Below are 15,992 nucleotides of genomic sequence, written 5' to 3' on the forward strand. Positions count from 1 at the left end.
ATGGCAAGGGATCCTCACACCTTCTGTAAGTCCCATTTTAAATGTCATAGCCAATGTGACAGTGTTGACAACAATATGTCCGAAACCTTCAACTCATTCATCCTTCTTGCAAGATACAAGCCAATAATTTCTATGCTAGAAGACATTAGACTTGCCATGATGGATAGGATGCAGATAAAAAGGAAGTTGATTACGCAATTTGTGAAGACATTAGACTTGCCATGATGGATAGGATGCAGATAAAAAGGAAGTTGATTACGCAATTTGTAGGTGGGATTACCCCTAGAATAAGCAAGAAAATCAAAGAGGGATATCAAGAACAATTGCATTGTCAAACACGTTGGTCGGGAATAAATGACTACAATGGATTTGAGATACATCACAGAGGGATTGTCCATGAGGTTAACTTGGGTGAAAATACATGTTCTTGTAGGGTTTGAGACTTGACTGGAATTTCATTTCCCCATGCCATTAGTGCAATATTGTTCATGAGAAAGAGTCCAGAAGATTTTGTTGCTCATTGGTACAAAAGTGAAGCTTACAGAAATGCTTATGAGAGCTTGTTAAACCCTGTGCAAGGTACCAAATTTTGGGACCTTCAACAGGAGGGATCTGTGTTGCCTCCTCACAGTATTAGGAAGCCAATGGGGAGGCCCAAACATGCTAGAAGGAGGGACCCTTCAGAAGGTCCAAGAAATCAATTTAAGGCATCAAGGCAAGGTGTGAAAGGACGATGCACCCATTGTGAATCAAGTGAACATTCACGGAGAAAGTGCCCCACTGCACCACCAAGGCAACAAGCTACACAAGTAAGCTTTTTTTTTGCAGCTGTATTTTGTGTTCTTTAAACAACTTAAGCCTTACCTAATCCATCTTGCAGGAATCACAAGGAACAAGAGTTGATGAAGGACCATCTCAAGTGAGGAAAAAGGGGAGACCAAAGGGAAGCCTGAACAAAATTAGATATGATGACATGTCTCCAAGCAATGCTCCAATGCCAGCATCCATTATCCTTGGAAGAAGAAGCAAAGCTCCAACAACCAGCGCTGAGGCAGGAAGAGGTAGAGGAGAGGGAGGGAGAGGGAGAGGAAGAGGAAGAGGTAGAGGGAGAGGTGGTGCTGGTCAATTACAGATGCTAGAAGGGTTTGGTTTGGGGCAAGGACCACAAGGGGAAATGGCATTTAGAGCTCCTGGTGATAGTCAAGTAAATGTGATACATTTGACACCTAATGCTCCATCCTCACAGAGTGCACCCTCTCAAGAATGAGAGTGTAATTAACTGCAGTAGATAACCAATGTTTTGTATTTTGGGACAGAGTTGTTAATGTCTGGTTAATGTTATTTTGGGACAAAGTTGTTACTGTCTTGTTATTGTATTTTGGGACAAATTTGTTATTTGGTATTTTGTGTTTAGATGTGTTGATCAGTTCTATCTAGGCATGTTCTATTTAGTATTTTGTGTTATGTTATGTGATAAAGTTCTGTTACAACATGTAGTTGGTATTTTGTGTTATGTTATGTGATAAAGTTCTGTTACAACATGCTATGTTCTACCTAATATATTTGGTATTCTGGATGTTCATTTGTTTGGCATGTTTAAAGTTTATATGTCTACTTCATGTCAATCCATTTGTTGACATCATTGAACCAGGTCATGTGCAATATAGGTCAAACAGGTACAATTGAATTCATGTCATTGAACCAAGTCATGTACATTTAGTTATACAAGTCATTGCACCAGTTTATGTGCATTCATGCCTGTATATAACAACCAAGAAAGTTCATTTATTCATGCACAATCAACAACACACATTAGGAGTTCAATATACCAATCTGTCAAAATACAGTGCTTTATTCACATCACAACCACTTTCATATTACAACCATCTTCACATTACAACATACAGAATTAAACAGAGTGTAAACATTTCTAATAACAACATAAACTTAATAATCCTTTTTTCTTCTGCAATCTTTTCTTGCAATTCTAATCTTTCTTTCATCATTTTCTGCACTTCTTCCAAACAAGAAGCAGTCTCATGTTGAGACAATTTGACATCCTCTTTAAGCTTGTAAATGTCCTCATTGTATCCTCTTAGCTGATTTTCACACCTTTGAAGTAATTCCTCCTTCAACAGCAACGTATTCCTCAAATCATTGATCTCCTCTCTTAGAAGCGGAAACAATTGACATCTAACACTACACATTGGTTTGTCAATCCATTCCCAAATGTCACAACCACCAGCCGATCGTTACTCAAAAATCAAAGGAGACCATGATCAAGTGAGATGCGCAAAAAATTATAACTTCCAAGTAAAAACTGCAGTTGATTACTGCAACAAATGAGGAAGTAAATTTAACTTACATGCTGATTGCGGCATTTGTAGAACCTCCGTCCTGGATTTTCATCAGTCATAGAAGTAAAATATTTGCAATCCAAACCACAATTACAAACCTTCACCCCAGATTGCTTTGCTAGATCATTCCACTGTCGTATAGCTTTTATTCCATTGAACCCTTGTCTGCTTCTTCCCATGCTCGTGCTTGACACTGATCTTGAACGACAGCTTGAAGATAAAGAATCCATCATTAATTTAACTCCCACTGAACCTAACCCTAACCCTAGGAGGAAGAAGAAGATGGAGTAAGAAGAAGGAAGAAGAAGATGGAAGCCCTAATTGGAGATATAAACCCCCTTTTGCCAAAATTTATTCATCCCAGCGACCCGCCACGTCGGAGTCCATGTCAAGGCCATGTCGGAGTCACGTGAGCTCTCGTGTGAGAATAATGGCCGGAAAATTGACTCCGGCCAAAGTTAAGGCCCATATGGCGCCGGAGTTGAAATTTTATACCAATCTGACAAAATAAAAAGAAAATATACTAACATGTCACCAGACCTCTAGAAAATATACCAATTTGGCCATTTTGCCGTGTTATTGCAGTCAGTGAGTACGTTCTCATGGAAATTTATTCATCTTTTAAATTTTATTCGATGGGAATTGTTCTTTCCATGACCTTTTGTTGTGTATTATTTTTATGTCTTTTCTTTTTATCTTATTTTGAAGTAGATGCGCATGATCTAATGCATCAGGAGGACCTTGGAAACTGTAATGTTTCACTATTTTTTAAAATAAAGTACTGGCATGTGAGATAATATGTAATTTTCAAAGATACTATCTGGTGTGGTTAATGCAGTCAAAATAGGCCTATCCATCCGGACCCGGCCCGGCCCTGGTCGGGAAAAACCGAAGCCTGGACCCAGGTCTGATTGCCCCGGGCCGGGCCTGAGCGGGCCGGGCTCCAGGCCGGCCCGGATTTTTTTAACTTTTTTTTAAAAATCTCTTTAAATTTTAAAATATACATAAAAATTACAGAAAATGCTAATAAAAAATAATAATATTATTAATAACTTGAAATGACATAAATTACAAATACAATAAATTATAAACATAAAAAATGATAAAAATAACTTCTTTATTAATAATCAGTAAATCCTTTACAAGTATAAATTTATTTCGGAATTCATCGCATCACAATAGATGAGTACATCTCAACTAGGTTGGCACCTACTCACCTATATCATTATCATTTGTAACTGTTTCTAAAATAATTTATTACAAATTTAAAGCTAAGAAATAAAAATTACAATTTGATAAATATTGTTTAATCTTTATATCTATCTGCTAGTCCTAATTCTTCAAATTTATCTTCAATTCCAGCCATCCGATCGATGCCTTGCGTTTGCTTCTCGTACCTCCATCAATCTTGTAAGCACATCACCACTTGTACAGTATACGGATCTAAGCATATCCTGTGGTCGTTGATCAAACGTCCTTCTGTGCTGAAGGCGGATTCCGAAGCTACCATCGAAACCTGCACTGTTAGTAAATTACGAACCATGGTGGAAAGTATAGGATATGAAACTGATCCATATACTCTCCACCATTACAAAATATCTAAAGTATTTCCTTGATATTTAACTAAAGAAGCAGATAAATATTCATCTATTTCAGAAATCTCTAATGATGATCCAAGTCCAGATCCACCAGTTAGCTCAGCTACCATTGCATACCTATCAAAACTTACACTTTTACCTCGGCCTGAGCTCAAAGGCGCCGGAGCTGTAGACTGTTGTGCAGCTACACCATGTCTAGCTACATACTCATCATATAATTTTTGAAAATAATTTTTAATAGCTAAATAATGAGAAGTAGCAGTAAGGGTGGATTCATTATCTAAGTCTATAATCTGTCCACCATACAATGATTGTAACAAACTTCGAAGGCCAATATCCTTCAAACATGGATCAATAAGAACCCCCAAACCAAAAATATGAGGAATAAGCCTAAAATACTTATTAAATTTGCTCTCCATTTGAAAAATTATAGCTCCAAAAGTATCATTCATACGATATTTGTTAAATTTTTTTTAAATATTTAAAATTTGTAAAACAGCTAAAGTAATAGTTGGATAATAACAGCCAGATAATAACATTATAGCATCATAAAAAACTTGTAATATCTTATTTAAATTACATATAATTGTCCATTCATTTTCAGTTATTCCATAAGTGCTACCAGAGCTAGAACTAGAAACATAATAATTTATAAAATCATTTATAATTTCTTTATATTCTATTTCCACACTTAACATTGCATAGGTGGAATTCCACCTATGGTCAACATCTTTTAGAATTAGTCCGGGCTTATAATTTTTTCTTTTGCAAAATTATTTACATCTTTTAATTCTTTGTTCAGAAGCATTATGCATATTAGCAATTGTCCTAATATTTTCTATCATGGGTTTAATTTCAGTAAATGCATTTTGAACAATTAAATTTAAAATATGACAGATAATGTTAGACCCTAATGCCACTAGGAAAGAACCCTAGAGGGGGGGTGAATATGGTTTATGTTAATCTAATTCGATTTAATGCCGATTAAAACTAATTAACAAGTTATCCTAGCGAATAAGATATGCAATGAGTTATTAGCAAGGATAAGCAATATAAACAAGGGTGAAACAAGATAAACAAAAGATACAATTATGATAGGGTAATATAAACAATAAGCTATAGACAATGGCGATATAAGATAAATACAAAAGTAAATACGCCAATGACAAACTCAAACACAAACAAATGATCACGGAGTTCGGATCTTCCGTCCTACGTCGCCGCTCCCCACTCTCAAGGAGAACTCCACTATTACAACCGGGTTTTCAACGTTCACCCAAAAAAGTTTACACCTCACAATATCGGTTTTCAACGCTCACCGATCAACATTCATAATCTCACAATGTAACTACACAACTACCACCTCAAGTGTTGGCCTCTCACGTGTCTCCCACAAGTGCTCGGAATTACGAACTACCTCTAGACATTACCACCGACCCCACTCCTCTTAGGACCAACCACGTCTCTCACCTCTACACTCCTCTTGGTATACTTGTGCAATACAATGTGAACCTCACAATTTAGCTCACAAATAAAAGATTATTTTCTAAACAAGGTGAGAACTCAATTAAGCCCAACTCAATGTTATAATCTCTCACAACTCAAATTATACTATGTATGTAAATACTAAAAGCTCAAGTGAGTGTGTGTAACAATGAGATCCAATAAAATCAAAATTAAACTCAATATAAACTCTAGCTTAATAAAATAATAATGAAACAATTATATATAAATGTAAAGCTATATTGAGTTTCGAAACACTTCTCTAAAGATGACGAGAGAGAGAGAGAGAGAGAGAGAGAGCTATATTGAGTTTCGAAACACTTCTCTAAAGATGACGAGAGAGAGAGAGAGAGAGAGAGAGAGAGAGAGAGAGAGAGAGAGATGAGTTAAATTTCCAAGCACAAATGATGATCTCCTCAAACTCTTGTGAAAATTTCTTCACAAACAAACATGTAAACAAACTTTGAAACTCTTATACTCTTTTAGAAACTTTCTTAAACTTGTTTAGAAACTCTCTTGGATGGTTGAGAGGAATGAAGTATGATGAGGGTATATATAGGAAATCCCAAAGCCAATAAGAACCCAAGAAAAATGCCAAAAAGCCTTCAAAAATCGAAAATACTCAAAGCTACCCGTTATAGGCTGAAAAGACCAAAATACCCCAAAATACAACATTCTAGAAATTTGAGTATCTCGCTTTGTAAAATCAATTAAAAATAGTAAATCAACTACAAAAATCATGACATTTTTAGGGACTGTTCTAGACATGTAGATGAACATGTTAGAGAAAAATATATGAAATATCACTTCCCATTTGTGAGAAATAAATGTTTTAAAACAGATATTCTAGATTTTAAAAACTGCTAAAACACTTGATTTTGTAAAATCAATTCAATATAGTAAATCAACTCCAAAAATGATAAACATTTGGAAATAATTATAAACATGTAATAGAACATGTTACAAAAATAATTTTTGAAATTTCATTTCTCATTTGTAAAATATAATTTATTTTGTAAACTATTTAAGAATACGAAATCGTGAAAACTTGATTTTGATGAAATTTATTCCAAACAAGTTTTGAAATATTTTCCAATAGAATAATAGACTTTAGAAAAGATATAAAATAATGTAAACAATTCTTTAATCCATAAACACATTATTTTGAAAATAAAAAATAATTTAACTTGAAAGTGATAAACCGAAAACGTGTATGTGTATAGTATTTGAGCTTTAAGCATTAACACAAAGAGCATAAACCTAAAACTAAATTACCCAAGCTATCTTAATCTTCAATTGATCTCGTCTTAGTAAACTTTCCAGATGAAGTTTGATGTTGGATTTTGACTTGAATTGAGCATAGGCTTCACTCTACTATTTCCGCCAACCTCCATTGAATGTGATCGTTATGGCATAATTCCATCCAACCTCCAACTTATTGTTTGCCTAGAATAAATATAAAAACACAAACACTAGACAAACAAAGTTAGTTGTAAATTATTTGTAAAAACATCATCAAAACGAAAATGCCAACAATCTCCTCCCTTTTTGATAATGACAAACAATTTACACAAAGAGTATATAAAATATACAATAAGGCACAATACTCATAAACATAAATATACTCACATATTTCTCCCCTTTTAGCAACATTAAAAATAGGGATATAAAAGAAATCGGAAAACGAAAAAGCTTCCCCTACCTATAAGCATGGTGAGTATGAAAACAAATATAAGGAAAAGCTCTCCTATTAAAATATCTTAATGAATATATGCAATGAGGACCAAGGCAAACATATGTGAGCAAGCATAGATTAAAAACATGCTAAATATTACTCACATACAAAAAGATTATGAAAACACATAAAGATATATCATTATGGAAGAGTGTGTCTCAAAACACAAAAAAATATATAAAAACCATGTGGAAAAGATTTATGAAAACAATTGAAAGAAAAACATGAGAATCATAAAAAAAAATTTCAAATGAAAACAAATCACTCAAATGAAATCATAAATCAAAATTTAAGTTATAAATGCAAATTTTTTAAAACCAAGAAATAAAAAATAAAAACATTAAAAATCTTAGTTTAAAAAATCAAAATGGTTTTGACACCCAAACACTTGTGGTGCCTAAAGATTTAGGGGCATGACCCCTATCATTAAAGCTCAAAGCCCTAAGGTTATAAAACCATTTGGACGCATTTAGTACACTAACACGATCAGAATAAAAATTGTACAAATGACCTTTTCAATTGCAATAAGTGCAATGAAAAGGGTTAAATGATTTGTTATGACCAAGTGGCGGTGCACGGAAATCATTTGCAAAAATAGGTTTTTCTTTTAAATTGTTTTGTAAATGAGAAACTCTCTTCATATCAAAACAAAATTTGGTCAAATGACCAAAACGACCACAAAAATTATATTTATACACACTAGCATGCTTGTGATGAACATTTGGAGCATGTGCATGTGTGTGCGATGATGAAGCTTGATGGGATGCACAAACATAATTAGAATTGATGTGTTTTAGTGCATTATAACAAAATCTAGCAAGGTGGCCTTTACGACCGTAATTAGTGCATTTATAGACTTTGTTATACATGTGTGCATAGTGTGTAGGTTTCTTAGAAGAGTTTGCATTAGACTTTGCACACAAGACCATAAGCTTTTTATTATTCACAATGCATGATTTTAGTGTTGAATCTAAGGATGATATTCTATTTTTAACATTATTCAACTCATCATTTTGCACAAATGCATTGGAAATAGAAGTAGATGAAACATGATCATTTTTAAATGAATTAAACTCATTTCTAATTGTTTCTACTTCTATCATGATATTTTTTTTCATGAGTTAAAATAGCAAAGTTTGAAATTAAAGAATCATGATCCAATTTTATTTTTTCATTCTTTTATTTGAGGATCACATTCTCATTAGAAATAGTATCAAACTTAGAAGCTAACAACTCATGATCGGATTTCAATTCTACATGCTTGCTTTTTAAATTAACAAAATTATTTTGTAATTTAGTGTAGGCATGCATTAATTTATCATATGCACATGCGAATTCATTGATAGATAAATCATTATCGGAATCTGACTCGCTTACCACACTAGGCCTATCGCCTAGTGGTTGTGTGCATGATGCTCCACTATCACTTGAAGTCGATTCCACCACAACGCGTCGAATCTCCTCCAAGTCTCCTTGATGTGCTTCAAAAAGTTTCCAAATCGTGTAAGCACTATCAAAATGAGCAAGTTTGTTAGAAATACATAGTTCAAAAGTATTATGCAAGAATTCTAACACTAACTTGTTCATTGTAAACATCTTTTTATCATAATTGCTCCACTTGAATTTTTTCAATGTGAGCACAATGTAAGCACAATCAATAACGTCCCACAAATCGATATTTTTAGATTGAACAAATATTTTAAATCTAAAGCGCTATTGATCATAAGGGAAGTTTCTATATTTTGGAGCAACACTAGGATCATAGCCTAAACAAGATGCACCATTCATGTCCATAATTATAATTACTAGTATGCAATACGTGCATTGCAGGTGATGCATATTAAGAAACAACATGATAGCTTGCAAACATACCTTTACTGTTGAAAGCCAATAATTAAAAATAAATAATATTTCTTACATACAACAAGAAGCTAATGAATTTCTAGCAATATACGAGTTTTCTAGAAGAAACATCCCTTTATGCCTACATGAGATCATATACTCATGTTACCGACAATATAGTCCCTCAAAGAAAGCACTTAAATTCCTACAAACCCCAAAAAGCTCTGTATTGTTTTTGGAAGATAAAGTATAGTTACAATAATAAGTACAAATAACAGTGAAGCAAAATTATACAATACACTGTCAAAGTTGTACCTCCATTTTCAAAGGTGAGGTTGTCGGTGCATATATTTCCACGACTTTTCCATCTTTGTCCACAAAGAACTTAGTGAAATTACACTTGATTCCATCGCCAAAAAACCTCTTTTCTTTAATTTCAAGAACTTATAATAAAGGGTAGTAGTCTCCTTTCCATTCACTTCAACCAACAAAAAACAATGAGTCAGTCACATATAGTTACATGAAATTTTCTTTTAGAACAATGGCAACAAAATGAAATTTTCTGTTGTATATTTGCTATGTGCAAGGGAGATCTATAACTAAGCTAAAATTTAAAGCTAATAATCTTGCCGTGTGAAAATTAACACTGTATTTTATTTTTCCAATCACGCTACACCCATCAAAAATCAAATCTAGTTAGTTTGAAGATATTCACATTCAGAACATCTTTGCAACCTTTGTTGGATTCCATTTGAAATATCTTTCCTGATGAAAGATAATGATATATAGACAAGAATAAATTTGTAACAATAACAACTATCTACAAAGCAAATTAGAGAGCTACGAGCAGAAGAAAGTTTTCATGCCCGTGAAAAGTACGGGTTCTTTTATAAATTTACTTTCTTAAACGTGTAAGCTGGTTCATTAATAAAACTAATTACTTAAGAATATAACTACTTGTAATCACGAAACAATGATAATTATGCACCAATAATCATTAATCACTGAATAGTACTAACAGTCAACCCATAAGTTTATTACTATCATTACCAAACATGAATATTACTCATAATCAACTCACAAACTTATTACTATTAATATCCAACATCTAAATTTCATAAACTTCTCCCACATCAGTAAAAAAAAAGATCTATAATACTACAAATAAAAAAAAAGAATTCCGCTAATAATGAAATCCTCAATTTACCCGAACTACCTAGTAATCCTCAAGTTACCCAAGTTAATGCCAATAATTGGACAAATTGCCAAACAATTACTAACGCACAATCAACTTTCTTCATGTCTACACAAAATTTTATCCAACTAAACCACACAATAAAATTATTCCAAGCAAACCAAAGAAACCCCTTTATCAAGTCACTATTGAATTAATCCTCAACCAACATATTTGACATGCTTTAACTCAAAATCAGCAAAATTTTTGACATAGTAAACTGTCCAATTTGTCCTCGATTCCCCACAATGCTCGAATCTGACCTCAATCGTTGGATTATCAACCCAACACCAAAAACACCAAAAATTTTACACAATTAATCAAACAAAGAAACAAACAAAAAACAAACAACAAACAAAACTCAATTCAAAATCTAATCTTTACCGCTATATTTGATTCTTGAGCTTTAGCAAAAACCTTTCATTATCCTCCTTCGCAGTTTGTACCAACCTCTCAAGCAAATTTTAAAAATATGCATACATACAATTCTAAAAAAAACAAAATCTATTCATGAGATGAACCAGATCACCTACAGATATGCCTCATTGTATAATGTATTAAATTTAGCAAATTTCTTTTGATTCCTAATTAAAAACAATGAATGCTATAGAAGAAAGAAAAACTCTCAAGTAATATCAAATCAACCAATTCACATATTGAATTCAGATGATGAAGGAAATCAAATCAAATATGACTAATCTATCTAAATCCTTCAATTGGTTAATCCTTCAATTGTCGTAATCCTTCAATTGTCTTGATAACCTGGTTACCCTATTCGATTATACGATGACTTCCTTTACTCAACTTCTCTTAATTACCCATTTTCTTAAATCTCGTTACCCTATTCGATTATACGATGACTTCCTTTACTCAACTTCTCTTAATTACCCATTTTCTTAAATCTCATGAGAATTTCTATAAACAACCAAAAATGTTTACTCAACTTCTCTTAATTACCCATTTTCTTAAATCTCATGAGAATTTCTATAAACAACCAAAAATGAAAATCCCCGTAAATCTGAATTATTTTAATCTACTCAAAAGAATGTGATAGGAACTATAGATAAGGTGACCAAGGTCTATTATGTTGAAAAGAGCATTTCAAGATGGTCGCGTGATGCAGCTGACCGTGATCAACCCTCTGCAGTGAGCAAATTTTATGCCACCTAGAAAAAGTATAATTCTGTGAATCTCTTAAAGTCGATGGTGATATATCCTTGTTAGTTGCACATGATTCAATAGCTTTTCTCGATTCTCAAAGTTTTACCGGTAAATCCCATCAGCATACTGTGAAGGAGCATGCAGAAACAACACCTAGCATTTGGTACGCTAGTGTATAGAAGTATTTAAATGTAGTTAAGAATATCAATCAATATTTAATCTCAATTGACCTCTAAAATCTACAGGTTAGTTTTATAGGTATGAAATTTTAAGAATTATTAAGAGCATCAGTGAAAGATCTCTCAAATTTTACCTTGGCATCTCAGCTCGCCTCTTCACCTGCTCAGCAATCTTAGACAACTCTCCGTTCTTGTCATTGAAGAGGCCATAAAAAATCACCCTTATGAAGCCCATGAAGCGTTCTCTGAGCAAGAGCCCACTGTGCCTTCCTCTGCTCTTTTCCATAATCCTTCTTTGTTGTGAATATCGTCTGCATTTTTCCAAATCCATTTGAGAAACAGAAAACACGAACTTAGCAAAAATAAATGTCACAAGAATCAACAATGACCTTGTTCTCGAGGAGGCTTCACCAAGCTTTCCCGTTCAGACTGTAGCGGATCATGAACTTAAGGATATCAAGTGGAATGTAGAAGATGATGCTATAGAGCCATATGACTCTTGCCCGTCCCCATGCACAAACTTTGACGCGAGCAAAGCCCCAGTGTGCATACGTTGCAATTATTGTAGCCACATGCACAATTAAATAAAAGATCATAATATGATAGAAATCATAAAAAGTCATTCAATGGTAATTTTTTCCATCCGAACTATTACCAGTTGTGCAGCTGCGTAGCATCAAGAAGCAAAAGACCGGGGCGCTCAACATCGGACCAACTCCTTGCTCGAGTGACAAAGATAAGAGCTTAAAATTGATGGCTGTACTGAGCTATATATCAATTCTACGAAATTCAATAGTTAATTTGCATTGATACTATAATAGTCTATTCTGCTTTTACTGATAACACTAATTAAAATTAAATGGGCACACAATGTTTCTTTCTCCTTGGTAATATGTGATTTTCTATGATGGCCATCTAATTGTGTAGACAAGGACCACTATACATGATACATTAGTACATATCCCCTTATATGACTCAAAACAAGTGTAGAATTCACATAAAACCACTAAAAAACTTGACCCATTTTGAGATAACCAAAGTAAAATCTATAATTAAGTTTAAACTCTGGCATATTTCTCAATTTATGTTAAGATGACATCTCAAAAGTTTTTGATCGTTAAGATATACTCAAACTTTTCGGGGTTATTTCAAAGTGGTTTAAACTTATTTAGGACTCTAGCATTGTTACACTTGACACAATCAACATGCAATTTACCTTAGTATAAACTTTAGAACAGACTACTGGAAACATATCTCCAAAACAAAATGGTGCACAAATTAGACCAAATTAAAACCATACATGATGCCCTTTAGCATGAATTAGCCCATGTTGTTCACACTCCCAAAACAATATATTAAACAGGTAATGCTCATATGAATTTGAGACGTGCATCTGCAACAATTTTCGGGTGAATGAGAATTAAAATGAAAATGGATAGAGTTAGACCATACTCTTATTGCAGGAAGATGAAGGTGCCAGTGATGCAGAAGGCCAAGGGGTAGCAATATTATCATTAAGATCACAAGTGAAACTAATCCCTGCAGAAGGATCAAAAGTTGCATCTGAAGGCAAACTTGGCAGGAGGCATCCAGACTCTGAAATTATCTACTAAATGAAATTAATAAGCAAGATCAAACTCCTTGTTAAAAATTGAAAATTTTAGGGCAGTATGTAGTATAATTTATGATATCAAAAGAGGTTTCCTGTTAAGTTAGTTAATAAAATAGTCATTAATATTTTGGAAAGTAGCCAAAGATATGCATTACCTTGAGCCAACTGGATTATCAATGGAGTATGCCACTTGCAATTCAAGATACATAAAAATAAAAAAAATATTACAAAAAGTTATACAGCAACATGGAGGTCATTGATCATCATCATCAATAAGCCAAGCTTTCCCATGAAAATGCACCAACTCAAGGAACATTTAGAGAAGTCCTGAACTCAAATATTTATGCAACTAACCCTGAAGTGAAAAGTCTTTTAGAGTAATATGACAGGATGTATAAATGTTGGTGCTAACATTCATCTTCTGCAACTAATGCCCAAGCTTGGCAGCACAATCCAATGCTTGTAGGTTGGTTATGAAACTTTGCTTTTACAAATGAGAAACATATTTGCTCATGGAATGACAACATGCTGTATGGTTCACTTCTTGATAACATTTCCACACTCTTTTGCGACAACTATTGTATCTGGAAAAACCAACGGACAAGTTGTAGAAAAAGAAAAGAAAATCAGTGATGCCTCTTCACAAATCCATACAAGTTTATGCTTTATCCAAAGACAAATTGAGAAATGTTTCAATATATAATGGAAATAGTTAAATAAAAAATTTAGCGAGAAACCATAGATAGTACGCAGTGATATTTAATAATCAGCAAACCAGGTCGTTATGCATATGCATGAAGCCTGACCAACTAAGCAATAAAATTAAGAATTTGAATTTAGCCGAAAAAGGTTTCCAATTCCAATGGTTTGGGGAATTGTGACAAGTAGGTACGTTGAGGTCTAAGAACAAATAGTGATCTAAGATATAGCCATCCAAAATATGTAGAAAAGCTTGAGTAATATCATATGGTATACCTATTGAAGATACAAAATTGCAATAAGCTGCTCATCCTCTTCTCTAATCGATCTTAGTCCAAAATTGTCCTGCAAGCAAAAAGATACAAGAATTATTGTTGCAGACATCAAACTTAATACTTGAATAATACAAGGACTTTGAAAATTCCTACATTTGGATTTTGCAGGTTAGGCAAAATCCTAGAACAAAACTCCTGACACACTATTTCTATGGTCTACCATATATGCTGCAAATTGTTGAGATACCATGATATTTTCCTATTATTGCAAAAATAATAGCTATGAAGCTATGGTTCCTCTAGGATCACTTACCGAGAAGAAGTCAGTATCCCGTGCAAGCTAGAAGAAAATTACTGTCATAACAACGATTAAAGTACCCATAACAACACCAATACCAAAAATCTCCTTTAGCTTCCGTGAGTCTGGGATTGGTGAAGGTTTCACTCAATCTTTCGAAATAGTCATAATAGTTGAGCAAAAGAAAAAGAGAAAAGGATACCACAAGTCTTGCCCCCATGGGAACTCCCTGTTACAAATGTGCAATGCAAAAGAAAAAGAGAAAAGGATACCACAAGTCTTGCCCCCATGGGAACTCCCTGTTACAAATGTGCAATACGGGTGAGACTGCAATAGAAAGATCAGTAGTCTTGCCCCCATGGGAACTCCCTGTTACAAATGTGCAATACGGGTGAGACTGCAATAGAAAGATCAGATTTTTAGAACCACGGTAAAATAATTACAAAAAATTAGCATAATACACGAAAAAAATTCTTTATTCATCATTGTGAAGATGGCCAAAGGAGAGATTATAGAAGGCAAGTATAGTGCAAGAAACAATTCAAGCATAGGTTATCTTCTCCCATTTCTCAGTCTCATCTAACGAAACAAAGGAGGAAAAAATCAAACAATTTAAAGTAGTTGAAACCCTAAACATAATGAAAATGGGAAAGTGAATTTTACGAGCATCCCCGTAATGAGCGGAGGTGGAGAAAATCTTCTTGTTGGAGGAGACGACGCAGCTTGATCCCCGATGGAGGAATCAGATGCCAGATCTCGCCATTGAAGCAGCAATTGAAAACCTCAGTCGAAATTTTGAAATGCAAGACTAAAAGATTTATATCTTGAGAGAAAGAGGAGATTCAATAACAGGAGCTTGAAGGGCACGATTTAAAGAGGCGAAAGAATTTAGAGAGATGATGGAGGTTCAGTTGTTGAAAAAAGGAAGAATCGGAGATGAAGAGGAAGGGGGCGGGTGAAGCGACGGAGCTGAGACTGATTAAAAGAGGCAGATGAAATAGGGTTGGCCAGTAATAGCTATTTAAGATTTGCGTTTTAATTAATTAAGCTAGTAATAACAATTAAAAATGTTAATAAATAAGAATGAATAGAATAGAAATATAGGATAAATTATAATTAAGTAACTTAAGAGGGGGCAAAATGGGCATGCAAAAGTTTTGATAATGGTTTTCTCTTTTAGAAGTAGTATAGATATGCAAGCAAGACAAATACAATCAAAACTAGATTAACACAATAAGATAACTTGGATCTTTAACTCAAGGCGATTAGACCTTAAATCAAAGATCACCAAGCTCTGATACCTATTGTTAGACCCTAATACCACTGGGGGGGGGGGGGTGGATAGGGTTTATACTAATCTAATTTGATTTAATGCTGATTAAAACTAATTAACAAGTTATCCTAGCAAATAAGATATGCAATGAGTTATATGCAAGGATAAGCAATATAAACAATGGTGAAACAAGATAAATAAAAGATAAAATTTTGATAGGGCAATA

At 33.8% G+C, this 15,992-nt stretch overlaps 1 long non-coding RNA gene across 15 annotated transcripts; it reads right to left on the bottom strand.

Moving 5' to 3' along the window:
• On the bottom strand, positions 8,636-15,474 carry LOC109819748. Of its 15 annotated transcripts, XR_002241609.1 has the most exons (9): positions 15,157-15,474; positions 14,766-14,820; positions 14,509-14,618; positions 14,197-14,265; positions 13,576-13,805; positions 13,377-13,386; positions 11,999-13,148; positions 11,744-11,920; positions 9,088-9,513 (listed from the first exon to the last, which is right to left on the bottom strand). It is a non-coding gene; the product is annotated as an uncharacterized LOC109819748 (long non-coding RNA). The 15 variants fall into 15 exon arrangements; XR_002241613.1 differs by lacking the exons at positions 13,377-13,386; positions 13,576-13,805 and adding an exon at positions 8,636-8,674 and having other exon boundaries at positions 9,351-9,513; positions 11,999-13,218; XR_002241612.1 differs by lacking the exons at positions 13,377-13,386; positions 13,576-13,805 and adding an exon at positions 8,665-8,703 and having other exon boundaries at positions 9,351-9,513; positions 11,999-13,218.

Source organism: Asparagus officinalis, chromosome 8 (assembly GCF_001876935.1).
Source record: "Asparagus officinalis chromosome 8, Aspof.V1, whole genome shotgun sequence".
Taxonomy (NCBI): domain Eukaryota; kingdom Viridiplantae; phylum Streptophyta; class Magnoliopsida; order Asparagales; family Asparagaceae; genus Asparagus; species Asparagus officinalis.